General features: G+C 35.0%; 1 long non-coding RNA gene across 2 annotated transcripts in view; it reads right to left on the bottom strand.

Moving 5' to 3' along the window:
- Positions 1-14,455, bottom strand: part of LOC147918258 (uncharacterized) — a 199,257-nt gene that overhangs the window by 121,093 nt on the left and 63,709 nt on the right. The window contains exon 3 of one of the 2 annotated variants that reach the window (XR_015552067.1): positions 6,583-7,605. The exons of the other annotated variant lie outside the window; for it this stretch is intronic. This is a non-coding gene — a long non-coding RNA (uncharacterized LOC147918258). Of the gene's footprint in view, positions 1-6,582; positions 7,606-14,455 lie in introns of those variants that run through there. 2 annotated transcript variants of the gene reach the window in all.

Genomic DNA, 14,455 nt, shown 5'->3' with positions numbered 1-14,455 from the left:
TGCACATGGAACATTCTCAAATATAGACTATATGTTGGGAAAAAGGCAAGCCTCAATGTATTTAAGAGGATTGAAATCATATCAAGCATCTTTTCCAACCATAATGCTATGAAACTAGAAATCAACCACAAGAAAAAAGCTGGTAAAGTCACAAACGTGTGGAGACTAAACAACGTGCTACTGAACAAACATTGGGTCAGTGAATAAATCAAAGGAGAAATCAAAAAATACCTGGAGACAAATGAAAATGAAAATATGACAAACCAACTCAGGGGATGCAACAAAATTAGTGCTAAGAGAGAAATTTATAGCAATATAGGCCTACCTCAAAAAAAGGAAAAATTTCAAATAAAGAATTTTAAACTACACTTAACAGAACTGAAAAAGAAGAACAAAGAAATCCCAAAGTCAGCAGAAGGAGAGAAATATTAAAAATTAGAGCAGAAATAAATGAAATAGAGACTAAAGAAACAATAGAAAGGATCGATGAAACTAAGAGTTGGTTCTTTGAGAAGATAAACAAAATTGACAAACATTTAGCCAGACTCACTAAGAAAAAAAGAGAGAAGGCTCAAATAAATAAAATTGAAAACAAAAGAGGATAAATTACAATGGATACTACAGAAATACAAAGGCTTATAAGAGAATACTATGAAAAACTATATGCCAACAAATTGGATAACCTAGAGAAATGGATAAATTATTAGACACATACAACCTCCCAAAACAGAATCAAGAAAAAATAGAGAATCTGAATAGACCAATCACAAGTAAAGAGATTTAAACAGTAATCAAAAACCTCCCAAAGAGTTAAGTCCAGGATCAGATGGCTTCTCTGGAGAATTCTACCAATCATTCAAAGAAGACTTAATACCTATCCTTCTCAAACTAGTCTGAAAACTTGAAGAAAAAGGAATGCTTCCTAACTCATTCTATGAGGCCAACATCATCCTGATACCAAAACCAGACAAGGATAACACAAAGAAGGAAAATTACAGGCCATATTGCTAATGAACACAGATGCAAAAATCTTCAACAAAATATTGGCCAATCGAATACAGCAATACATTGAAAGGATCATACACCATGACTAAGTGGGATTTATACCAGGGACGCAGGGATGGTTCAACATCCACAAATCAATCAAGATGATATACCACATGAACAAAATGAGGAATAAAAATCACATGATCATTCCAATAGACACAGAGAGAGCATTTGACAAGATCAAACATCCGTTTATGATAAAAACTCTGAAAAAAATGGGTATAGAAGGAAAATAACTCAACATAATAAAGGCCACATATGACAACCCACAGCCAACATCCTACTTAGGGAAGAACTGAAAGCCATCCCTCTGAGAACAGGAACAAGACAAGAGTCCCCACTCTTGCCACTCTTATTCAACATACTATTGGAGTTTTTAGCCAGAGATAGTAGGCAGGAAAAAGAAATAAAAGGTATCCAAATTGGAATGGAAGAAGTAAAACTCTCACTGTTTGCACATAACATGATTCTCTATATAGAAAACCCTAAAGAATCCACCAGAAAACTATTAGAAATAATCAACAGCTACAGCAAAGTTGTGGGGTACAAAATCAACTTACGAAAATCTGTTGCATTTCTATACACTAATAATGAACAAGTAGAATGAGAAGTCAAGAATACAATCCTGGGGCTGGCCCCACAGCCTAGTGGTTAAGTTCAATGTGCTCCACTTCAGCAGCCTGGATTCGGTTCCCAGGCACAGGCCTACACCACTCATCAGTAGCCATGCTGAGGCAGTGACCCATGTACAAAATAGAGGAAGATTGGCACAGATGCTAGCTTAGGGCGAATCTTCCTCAGCCAAAAAAGAAAAAAGAATATAATCCCATTAAAATTTACATCAAAAAGAATAAAATATCTAGGAATAAACTTAATCAAGGATGTGAAAGACCTACACAATGAAAACTATGACATTATTGAAAGAAATCAAAGAAAATTTAAAGAAATAGAAAGATATTACATGCTCATGGATTGGGAGAATAAACACAGTTAAAATGTCCATATTACCTAGAGCAATCTACAGATTCAATGCAATCCCAAACAGAATCCCAATGACATTCCTCATGGAAATAGAACAAAGAATCCTAAAACTTGTATGGAACAACAAAAGACCTGAATAGACAAAGGAATCCTGAGAAAAAAGAACAAAGCTGGAGGAATCACAGTCCCTGACTTTAAAATATACTACAAAGCTAAGGTAATCAAAACAGCATGGTACTGGCACAAAAACAGACTCACAGAACAACAGAACAGGATTGAAAGCCCAGAAATAAATCCACACATCTACGGACAGCTAATTTTCAACAAAGGAGCCAACAACATACAACGGAGAAGGGAAAGTCTTTTCAATAAATGGTGTTGGGAAAACTGGATAGCCACATGCAAAAGAATGAAAGTAGACTATTATTTTGCACCATACACAAAAATTAACTCAAAATGGATTAAAGACTTGAATGTAAGACCTGAAACAATAAAACTCCTAGAAGAAAATATAGGCAGTACACTCTTTGACATCAGTCTTAGCAGCATCTTTTGGAACACCATATCTACTCAGGGAAGGGAAACAACAGAAAAAATAAACAAATGGGACTACATCAAACTAAAAAGCTTCTGCAAGGCAAAGGAAACCGTGAACAAACAAAAAGACAACCCACCAACTGGGAGAAAGTATTTTCAAATTATATATCTGACAAGGGGTTAATTTCCAAAATATATAAAGAACTCATACAACTCAACATCAAAAAAACAAACAACCTGATCAGAAAATAGGCAGAGGAGGGGCCAGCCCCGTGGCGCAAGTGGTTAAGTGTGTGCATTCCACTGCAGCGGCCTGGGGTTCGCCAGTTCAGATCCCGGGCTCGCACCAACGCACCGCTTGTCAAGCCATGCTGTGGCAGCATCCCATATAAAGTAGAGGAAGATGGGCATGGATGTTAGCCCAGGGCCAGTCTTCCTCAGCAAAAGAAGAGGAGGATTGGCAGATGTTAGCTCAGGGCCAATCTTCCTCACAAAAAAAAATTAATTAATTAATTAAAAAAAATAGGCAGAGGATATGAACAGACATTTTTCCAAAGAAGATACAGAGATGGCCAACAGGCACATGAAATGATGTTCAACATCACTAATTATTAGGAAAATGCAAATCAAAACTACAATGAGATATCACCTTATACCTGTCAGAATGGCTATAATTAACAAGACAAAAAATAACAAACGTTGGAGAAGATGTGGAGAAGAGGGAACCCTCATACACTGCTGCTGGGAATGCAAACTGGTGCAGCCACTATGGAAAACAGTATGGAGATTTCTCAAAAAATTAAAAATAGAAAAAATTAGAACCCAGCTATCCCACTACTGGGTGTTTATCCAAAGAACATGAAATCAGCAATACAAAGAGATTTATGCACCCCTATGTTCATTGCAGCATTATTCACAATAGCCAAGATGTGGAAGCAACCCAAGAGCCCATCAAATGATGAATGGATAATGAAGATGTGGTATATATATATATATACACAAGGGAATACTACTTGGCCATAAGAAAAGACTAAATCCTCCCATTTGCAACAACATGGATGAAACTTGAGGGTGTTAAGTTAAGCGAAATAAGCCAGACAGAGAAAGACAAACACCGTATGATTTCACTTATATGTGGAAGATAAACACATGTATAAGGAGAACAGATTAGTGGTTACCAGAGGGGAAGGCGGTGGCAGGGTGGGCGAAAGGGGTAAAGGGGCACATGTGTATGGTGGTGGATAAGATCTAGACTGTTGGTGGTGGGCACGAGGCAGTCTACACAAAAACTGATATATAATAACGTACACCTAAAATTACACAGTTATAAACCAATATAACCTCAATAAAATAATTTTTAAAGAAAAGAATTGGTTTTGCATATAACCTCATTATGTTAAATAAACTGTTGGAATTTGTTTGTTTTTAAATCTCTCATGCTCTAATCAATAATTCCTAAACACTTGGGAACTGCCTTTCCTGACACCTAAAACTCTAATCTCTGACCTGGGACGAGTCTGGACTAGAAGTAGTTCATAATAATTGTGTCTTCTTATTATTTCTGTTTCTAAAAACGGCTGTCAGCTGGGCTAACTCGGTTCCCTCCTTCTGTCCTTTTCCATCTGCCTTGCAGGCTGCAAAATCACGGTCAGGAATGGAGCAGAGGCCTCTGCAGTTCTGCCCCCTCCATGTTTTCCAACAGTCTTTGGTTACCTTCTTCTTTGCTGCAATACAACTTTCTAATCTTGAGGAGGAACATGCAAAGAACTGCCTTGATTTTTCTGTCTACCTTTTATTCTCTTAGAATTATTTAGAATGCTTTTCTTTTTAGTCTTTTTAAATACGTTGTGTGGCTATAAATGTTGCTTGTTTCAGCAAAAGTCCCATTTCAGTTATTTTCCATTGTGAACCAGATGAACTTTTTCACTGAAACGGTCACATTATCTCATTGAATTTCAGGTCACTTGCAATTTCTTTTTTCTTAATTCCACAGAGAGAAGAGGGCTGAACTCCTAAAAACTCTGCCCTACTCTCACTCACAGTCCCTTGGTAGAGCTCAATTTCAGTTGAAATCCTCATCCATCATTTCTGTTCAGGAGTGTAGTCAAAGGAAATATCTTCTATAGAGCCCAGAAACTTGGCTGAATGGTTCTGTAACTCTTTATGACCACTTCCTTTTGCATTTTCTCTCTCAAAGCTCTGTAATAATTTCTAACCAGGTTTATATGATGGGTTATAAAGTTCCTTCATCTGCTGGAATTTTCTATGCCTTTGAATATTTTCGTCTATTAGAAAAATATGTCATCTCTTTCCATCTGTGCAAGTAGCATAACCAACTGCTGGTGTTTCTTCCAGCCTAGGAAATTGTAGCATTTTCTTCTAGAATCTTCCATATGTTCACCTCAAGTAGAATTCTATATCTATTTCACATCTCTTTCGATTGAATTTCATTCTTACATAATGCATTTCATCTCTAAGTTAATATTTGATATGCATACTCTGACTTTTCTTATTCAATTGAGGGATAATTTTTAACCTGGAATCATATCATATAAGCATCCATGGGATTGCATATGAATTATTAATATGAGTAATATTTATTTGATAAAACCAAACAAACAGAAAGAACAAGAAATTTAATAACCATAAAATAGGAAAAAGAGTTTGTGTTGAAATTCTCTGGTATAATATTGTACCACTTATTATTCTCTCAGCACTTTTGGTGAAAATAAGAGTTATAAGGTTAAAAGAAAGTATAATATAATGCACAGTAAAAACAACATAGCAAGTCTTTTTTTTTAAAGAATATTAAGGTCAGAATTTATCATTGTTCATAGTATTCTGATATGCATTTTCTAATTATCAAACATGGAGATTTTAAAGGTATGTAGTTTATTTCTGAAAATATTTATAAATCATGTTTAATACCTCAGATCATGTCTCAGCAACAAAGAGGTATATGCAAGTCAAATTGACATAGAGATATTAGTCAACTTAGAAACACAAAATCAGAACTTGAAAGTAAATTTTATCGATCTTCATAAGACAACAGTGGATAGACATTTCCTCAGCTCTACCTAGGCATTTGAGAAACATTCTCATTACATAGAGAATAGGGTATAAGGATTAGCTACTCTTAGAACCATAGATTGTTACCAGTAGAACAGATGGTCTAAGTGGTCTGACTCTATTATTTTATAACTGAGGAAATGGAGGCTTTATCCAAAATACTAGTGGCTTATCTAAAATCGTGCAGCTGGTTAATGCAAAGCCCAGATCAAGCCATAATTCCTGCCTCCCAGATAATTTCCCTTCCCACTCTGCTAGCGCATTGCCATATGCCAATTTCCAGCAGCTAGAGTTCCTCTGATGCAGGGTCTAGGCCCTTCATATAATTGTGCCTGTGCAAAGCCAGTCTTGTTTGTCTCTCTTTCAGTCACCCCTCCCAGGCCCTCGCCTAAGCCTGTGTGGTCCTATTCACTCCTTCCCCACTGAAGCTCACCAATCCTTTATCTGATCCCCCAAAGGAGTCCAAAATGGCAGCTCACTATCTGATCCATTAACCAGGCAAATGTGCTCAGAAAAAGACTTAAATAAATTTTCCCATGTGCATGTGGTTTCAGCGTATCCTTCATAGAGTAATCCCCAGCCTATTATCATTGAACTCCATGGTAAGCAAGTGGCATGAGGGTCCATTTGAGAAAATAAAAAATGTTTACAGACTCCTTTTATTTTTCCATTTAGTCTAAAAATAACTGAATTATCTTCTATTGTCAAAACATATATTCTTATAATTTAGATCCTACTACATACTTTATTAAGTAGAAAAATATTTTTTGAAAGTGGCATTGATTTTAACCAACAAAATATTAGTGTCTGGGCATATTTGAGAAGATTAATGCAGCTTTGCAATCTTTCATCTAGAAATTAGATCATTAGTCGTGTCTTGAAATTAGGAAGCCCTATAGATACAAATTACTTATCATTACCAATCTACTGAGAATTTCAGTACCAGGAATCTCAAACCAGATATATGTGGAAGGAAACCTTGTGTCAGCTGAGTGGCAGATATTTAATGTGCGGAAGGACATATAGAGTCTTCCTGAACCCCTAAGATTACACACATTCCATATATGCACAGAATCTACCTTGCTGGGTATTTCATATTCTATAAACATGAGTGGAGACAAAACTGGGCTTTTAGTAAAAGGTCGTGAACCCCTACTTGTGGACAGCCCATAGAGGGCTTCAGCTTTAACACTTAATGAAACCATTTAACAAGATATACCTCCTCCTTCATCTTACTCATTTTTCCAGTAATGTTTTATTGGGCATACATTATGATAAAATATATCAAAAAAAAAAAACAAAGGTAGTGCAGCAAAGTCATCAATAATAGAGAAACAAAGAAAGGACAGAACGTCAACAGACATTGTAAAGTTTCATTTGGCATGTGTACAAAAAGTCCTGGTCCCAGCCAGGCAACCATATGCCTATAACGTGGCAGAGCTAGTCTCTGGGCACAAATCCAGGGTTCTGGTCTACCCCTTTCTAATTTAGATTAATAATTCATTATATTATTTGAAAAGGTTGCATAATATACCTAGTCCTCTGAACCATCAAGAACAAGTCACCCCAAGTTACACACACAGTGTTCAATGTTATCATGCAAAATAAGTCCCCACTTTAATCTGCCCATGGTAATACTCATTCACTCAATGAGAATGTAAAAAGAAGCATTGACCAAAGGTGACTTGGCTACAGGTTCTGTGAGAGAGAAAGGGAGGGAAGAGAGGAAATGAGGGCGATAAGAAAGGAAATCAATATGTGTTAGGTTCCTGCCATGTGCCAAGCATGCTGGGAACATACAATCCTCCTGACAATTTTATGAAGCAGGTAATAGTATTCCATTAGGGAATGAGGGGAGATGAGGAGATTAAGCTCTAGGAAAGGTAATAAATTGTCCATATTCATTCATCTAGTTGGAAGGACTCCAAATTCTTCATGGATACGACCAGCTAAGTAGGCAAAGAAACATACCTGAAAAAAAAAGAAAAAGCTAGGAAGCAGTTCCAGGACAACAGATAAGCAGACATTTGATATGTGGTACAAACCAAATACTTAAATGCTGAGGAAATTTCAATTAATATTAAGCAAATTGTGTTAGTAAGAACTAGTAAGAATGCTTCATGGAGATGAGGCTTGACATGACTCCAAAGCCTCCCAACTTTTTAAATAATGAGTTGCTCTATATTTAAATGCTGACCTAATTCCTGAAGCTGAGAAACACCAGATGAGTGTGAAACTTAAAAGTACTTGACTTTTAACAGGAAGAGATCCCGGCTGGCCAGAGTAAAGGTTAAAGATAGCATCCCTCTTCTTTGGGAGGAGGAAGGAAGCAGAGAAGACAGCTTCTTCCTCTTCTAGCAGAAATCTATCTAGCTGGCTGAGAGATCACATCTGTAACAGGAGGCATCTTTACTTCTTTACTGTGTAAGTCGTTAAAATTCACTCATGCAGATGTATCAGCACTGCCCACTTCAGAAAGTTATTCGTTCTAAGAAAGAGGTTTTACTCCTGTCAAACTCTTCTTGGCTCTTTAATATCTATTCTTCTTCATAAAATAAATAATTTTAAAATTCTAGAACTACCAGCACGCTTTTTTAGAAAACTGGCTACATGAAGTTGACAAATAAGACTCATGAGACATGCAAACGACAAGTCATTTTTACCCTGACCTCTTATTGAAAGCATTTCACTTTCAGTATCATGAATTTTACCTAGTTATCCTGGTAGAGAGATGGGCAGACGAAGAGTGAAGAATATTTTGGCAAAATGACATTTCATTTCTTTCCCTTGACTATGGAAACACTGCTGAGAGTGGCTAGGAAGGAGAAGACCTTGAGTCTCTGGTCTCCAGTTTTCACATCCATAATTTAAGGGGGCTAGAGTAGATGATGTAGATTTTTTCGAGATGTAACATTCTGTGGTTCTATGGATCAAGAAAGGTAAGGGCTTAAAAATATCCTTTGGATTTAGCAGGTAGGCAGCCAGTGTTAACAGCAGAGAGCAATTTCTGTGAAGGAATTTGGGACAAGGGGTTAGAGTTAGGTGAGTGAGGGAGGGCCAAGTTGAGATGAAATGCATTAAGGAATGAATGGGTCATGAGAAAGGGGAGACAGGGATTAGACATTTATCTTTAAAATAGCTTGGCCCTGAGGAGAAGGAGAGAAAGAAGATGGATGGGAGAGAACATCCATTTGGTGGGATAGAGGAGGTTGGTTGCTTGCTTGCATTTAATGATAAGAGAAACATAAGTACATTTAAATGTCGATGGGAAAGACCTTCCAGAGAGAGCAAGCAGAAAGTATGAAAAAAATGAGGTCCCTGAAAAGGTACATGTGGATGGGTTTCAAAGCATAAGTGCAAGGAGTCACCTTGGACAGAAGGAAATGATACAACAGTTCAAGAAAATGGTCAACTCCCCAGAGGAGGAAGGGAAAAGAAAGAGGTTGAATTGTGACTCCACGGGAAAATAAAACTTTATAGAACTTCAACAATTCTATCCTTTCTTCATATCAAGATTGACTCTCCATGCATTCAGGCACCAAATGGCAGAATCTGAATTATCTGCATCACATCCAAATGAATGCTTAGAGTTAGATGGAATCAAAGTATGATTAAACCTAAATTTAAGGCCAGATAGCTTTGTTTAAACTTTCTTTTCTCTATCGCAGAGTAATGCCCTCCTGAATAATAAGAATAGATTCTAAAATTGGCCATTAGCCCTGTTTCTTCTGCATTATAATCACTTCCTTTTTAAATGTGTTTTATTTAAAGAAACTACAGAGAGAGTATTCTATAGGGGAAAGAATACAGGACTAATGATCCAGACACAAGGATACTTTAAGCTGCCATTTATGGTTTAGGTGACTTTGCACAAATCAGTCTAGCAGTCCAGGCCTCAATCTTCTCATCTGTAAGATGAGGGGGTGGACTTACAAAACTGAACAAAGATCTTGTCAGGTCTAAGAATTGTCTGACTCTAAACTGTCTAAATTAGAGAACATTTTCCAAACAGTGAACAATGTGTTTTTAACCAGAAAAACACAAAATGTTTCTCTTGGATTTACCCTTGTAATTAGTGCTTAAGTTAAAAAAAAAAAAAAAAAAAAGAATTGAGATTTCTTTTTTGAATAGCATTAATATTTTACATGAAGTTCTTTTCTACTAATGTTTAGTTTTCTGTCTGAAGTACTAGTCAAATACCATTAATATCACTTTGGTCCTTAATACACTTAATACATGAAGTTGACTGTATTTTTTTCTATCCAAATGATAGAGCCTAATTCAAAGTAAAATTGTTATTTTTTGTATCTGTTCCATTCCTATAGTTCACTCGAAATCAGTCTAAATAGCCAAAGAAACAAAAGTACATATACTGATAAACTTGGCAGGATCATTAGTCTCTTTAAGAAGTCCTGATTTTTAACAAGACTTAGGACATAGAAAATCAGAATTTGGTAAATTATGGTTTACATGATTTTTAATTCAATTGGGAATCCATTTATTTTTTCATTTACATGGGAAATTGTATGTGCCTCTGTGACTATCTTAGATAAAATTGTTTAGTGCAAAAAATTGAAACCCACTCGAATCAGCCCAAATCAAAAAATGGGGTATTATTAAAAGGATACAATAGAAATCTTGTGGAAATGACACAACAGGAATCTCAACAAAAATAAAGTAAAAGCAGTCACAAAAGCAGACCCACCCATGATATCTGTAGCACATGGCACAAGAGTACAATGGAGACTTACATATTTAGAAAGTAATAAGACCAAATGTTTAGAAAGTGATAAGATACCAAATTGGTAAATAAAATATATTCAGTCCTCCTACTTAAACTTGATAAATTTTTTTTTATGTAAACCTATGGTTCATTGCTACTGAAGGTCAGCAAAATATCACAGATAAATGAATTTAATTATTATTGTACATATCTGGGTATTCTGCTGATAGGCAGATGTTTAGATGACTAATAAAATAAAGACACATGCAAGCAATAAATAATATATTTATTCCACAAAATTTATTCTTGCTTTCATTTCAGCAAAATTGCTGATTATGTTGTTATAGTCAAAATGTTCACTTAATTTGTGTTTTATCAATGGTAATGCTAAGTTAGATAACCACCCTTGAGTCACTGTAGCTCTTAAACTACAGTGTATATTTCAATTTGGACAAACTTGGTTCTTATGAGGAAGTGGCAACAGGAAATGTCAATAACTCAGAAACAACTGAGAATTTTATCTACCATAATTCAAAATTTAATAGGATTGTATATGAAAATTATCATTCAACAGAAAATATTATAAAATATTTTTATATAATTATAATTATATATAATTATATATAATTATATAATAATTATATAAAATATAAAAATGTAACTTTATAATGTCAATACATAAAATTTATATTTCGATTTTTATCACCTTTTTCAACAATATCCAGAACCTCTCAGTTATGTAAAGAACCAGTACCATGCATATTACAACTCACGTTTATATATATTTATAATATGAATTGTTTAACATTATAAAATAATCCTTTCCCACCATGCACAACTGTTTCTAATACTATACTAATTTGTCAATTCCTCTCAAGTCACAAATTGGAGCATTTGAAGAGAAACAAGAAAATATATATCTTGCACTATTATAAATCACATTTCATTGTACAAAAATCTATCGCACTCATGCTGCCTGACAGAAACATTTGACAAGTAAGTTGGTCTTTTCTCTAACCCAAGAGCTTCTACTTGCCCAAGTCCACCCTACACTCTGAAACAATACCCATCTCTGACATCAAGGAGGCACAACCACAATTGGCACAGCTGCTTTCAGTTTCAAGGTCATAGGGGAGGAGATATGGAGAAGTGTTTCCCCTTAGGACTGAATTGAGTCACAAGAGCCGATGTTCAGAATCTTGGGTCCTGATTTGCCAGTGTGGAGTACTGGCTACCAAATGACAGAGGTGCCCTTGTGTTCTCTAGCAAATTGATTTTTCTTGTGTGAGTTTGCAATATGTGGGGTCCATGTACTTTAAAAGGTCTATGGCAGGATTTCCTCCTGCCTGCCTTTAACAGCAAACCTGAACATAAGGACTGGAAAATCTGGAAACACACTACTCTATTTCTGAATGAGCCACATGGTCTTATTGCTGCTTCTCTGCATTTTTGCTGTATTATCTTGCTTCTTTCTGTAAATTGGCTTTATACGCTTTATATGGTTTCTCTAATACCTCAAAAATTTCAGCTAGTTTTGCTGCTTTGACACGCAATGGCTCTCACCCACTCTACTGAATCTTTCAGTTTAAGCTCCCTTCATCATGTAAGTGATGGTCTCTCAGGCTTAAACAATCTGATTGGCACATCATGGATCAGTTGTCCACCTCTGGTTCAGTTGAGGCTAAGTAAAGCATAACATATGGTGTGATGTCCAATTTATACATTAATCTTTTTAAAAGTCAAAGTTTATGACCTATTGGCAATTGGAATCTTCTTTGTACCTAGGGAAAATACTATTCAAAAATCAAATATTTCATTTTGTGTTTTATCCTTTGGAAAGTGAAGGTTTTAATATCAAGAAAATGATAAGACTATGAACTTTTAAAAAATTAATTTAACTACTGAAAATATCAGATGTCAAGGTAGTGGTTTTGCTATTCTGATTTTTGTATTTCCAGTGGAGTATATTAAATAAATGAATGAATGAGTGAATGACGAATCACTTCTACATTTTATCAGATGTGTTTCACTGCATTACACAGAGTGAGACCTACAACTTTTAACACTAACTAGCTGTGGGTCTCCAGATAAGTCATTTACTCTCATCTTTTTCCCAGAAAAGGCCAAGTTCTTTTTCCTGCCTTATCTCTGTCTAGACTGTCTAGAGTTCCTAATAATTGTAGAACCCATTCATTCTCAAACTCCTGGTCTGTGGTCAACCATGAACTCCTCAGAGGTCTTCCCTGACCATTTAGTGGCTTCCTCAAGTATTTTTTCTCTTGTCTCTTAGTTATTTCCTTTATAATAGTTACCCAAATTGTAATTATCTTGTCTAGTTGTTTATTTTGTCTTCTTCACTATGACAAAAGCTCTATAACCCAATATCTAGTTGTTATCCCGATATGGACATATCATTTTGACATATAATAAGTCCTAACTATTATTTGTTCAATGCTTGAATTAACTATGAAACGAGAAGGCTGAAGTGGCCCCAGTAGATCGTAGTACCAAAATCAAAGTTGCAAGACAATAACAATGGCAGAGAATCAAAATCATGATATTGTGATTTCTATTTACAATGTAATTGTGGGACAAAATTGATACCAAGTAGTATGGAGGAAACAGGTCACTGAATAAGAAGTTAAAATTTAATGTTGCATAATCAAGAGGTAGGGATTTCACAAAAACTTTATCAAGTTAATTAGATCAATATCAAGCTATTTACGTTAAGTAATACAAAAATTTCAAGTGTCCATGGATTCTGTTTACAACCTGATCATACAGTAAATAGGATGATGCAGGGTCAGAGCAAGGCTACAACATAAAAATTAGAAACACTGATCTTTCAACTAGTTGTTTTGTATTTAAAAAGTAGATAATTTCATATCAGGCTAAATCAACTGACTATTTCCAAATTATAAGAAAATTGCCTAATTGTAGAAATTATCAGGTCAAAAGGAATGAAAAGTTTTATAGCTCACATTTTGTGTTGCTCTACTGAAAGAGGTAATTCAATTTGCAAAATGCGGAGGAGAGAATCATGAACAATTATCAATTGGTTGATTGAAACAGAGATAGTTTCCTGGCTGAGATTTTCTTCACTTTGTTATGACATTGAAAGACATAAAGATAGTCTTAACAACATCTTTAAAATTATAAGCAAATGCTTTCAATATTCTCTTACTAAAGCACGTTTTAGAAGCCTGTTTAAATGCCATTTATTAGACTGTCAGCTCCTAATTTGGGGGGACTGTCATGTTTGTGTTTGAATATCCCAACCTTGTAGTGTCTAGCACATTTTAGTAGTTAATGCTTGTTGAATTGAATAGAAAGTAACTATGAAAATAAACATATATAAAATGATATTTTTTCTGGACTACTATTAAATTAAGAATTTCAATCTAAGCCTAAATAATAAGTTAATTTTGCCAAGTCAGTAAAATGAAATCCTCCAATTAGTAGTTCAATAACATGTAAACAAAACAACCAGTTGAATCCTCTTTTTTACTTTTCATCCAGTGCTTTGGACACAGTCTCCAATATAGATTCAGTTCTTTCATATGATTACTTAATTAAAATTTAACAAACATCAGAAAAGCAAGAAAAGCAAATGCTTTTGGTCTCTGTAACTAGCTAATGGAATATTTAATAGAAAAAGAACTATACTCATGCTTCAAAGAAGCCCTGTGAATCACACTGGCAATTATCAAAAAGTTTAAAAAACCACCGTTCATGAGATAAGGGTGAGCAGAGGACAATTTGAAAATATCTTTCAAAATTGTTAGCATACATTCCCTCTGACCTAGAAGTCCTTCATTTTTGAATGAAGAAATACTTGAACATGTGTGAAATGGCATAGGAACAAGGTAATTTATTTAGAATAACTTGTAACAAAATAATATTGGAAACAATCTAAATATCCGTCAATAAGTAACTGGTTAAATATATTACAGTATATCATATGATGGGATGCCTCACAGTCATTAAAGAAATATAAGTAATGTGCAGAAAAATTAAAGGTCAAAATATGTACTTCCATCTATGTAAAAGAGGAGAAAAAGAATATCTGTGTTTGTGTGTGTATACTTATTTGTATGC

This window comes from Ceratotherium simum, chromosome 1 (genome assembly GCF_057802395.1).
Source record: "Ceratotherium simum simum isolate JZ-2026a chromosome 1, ASM5780239v1, whole genome shotgun sequence".
Taxonomy (NCBI): Eukaryota; Metazoa; Chordata; class Mammalia; order Perissodactyla; family Rhinocerotidae; genus Ceratotherium; species Ceratotherium simum.
This window is presented reverse-complemented; position numbering and strand designations above follow the sequence as displayed.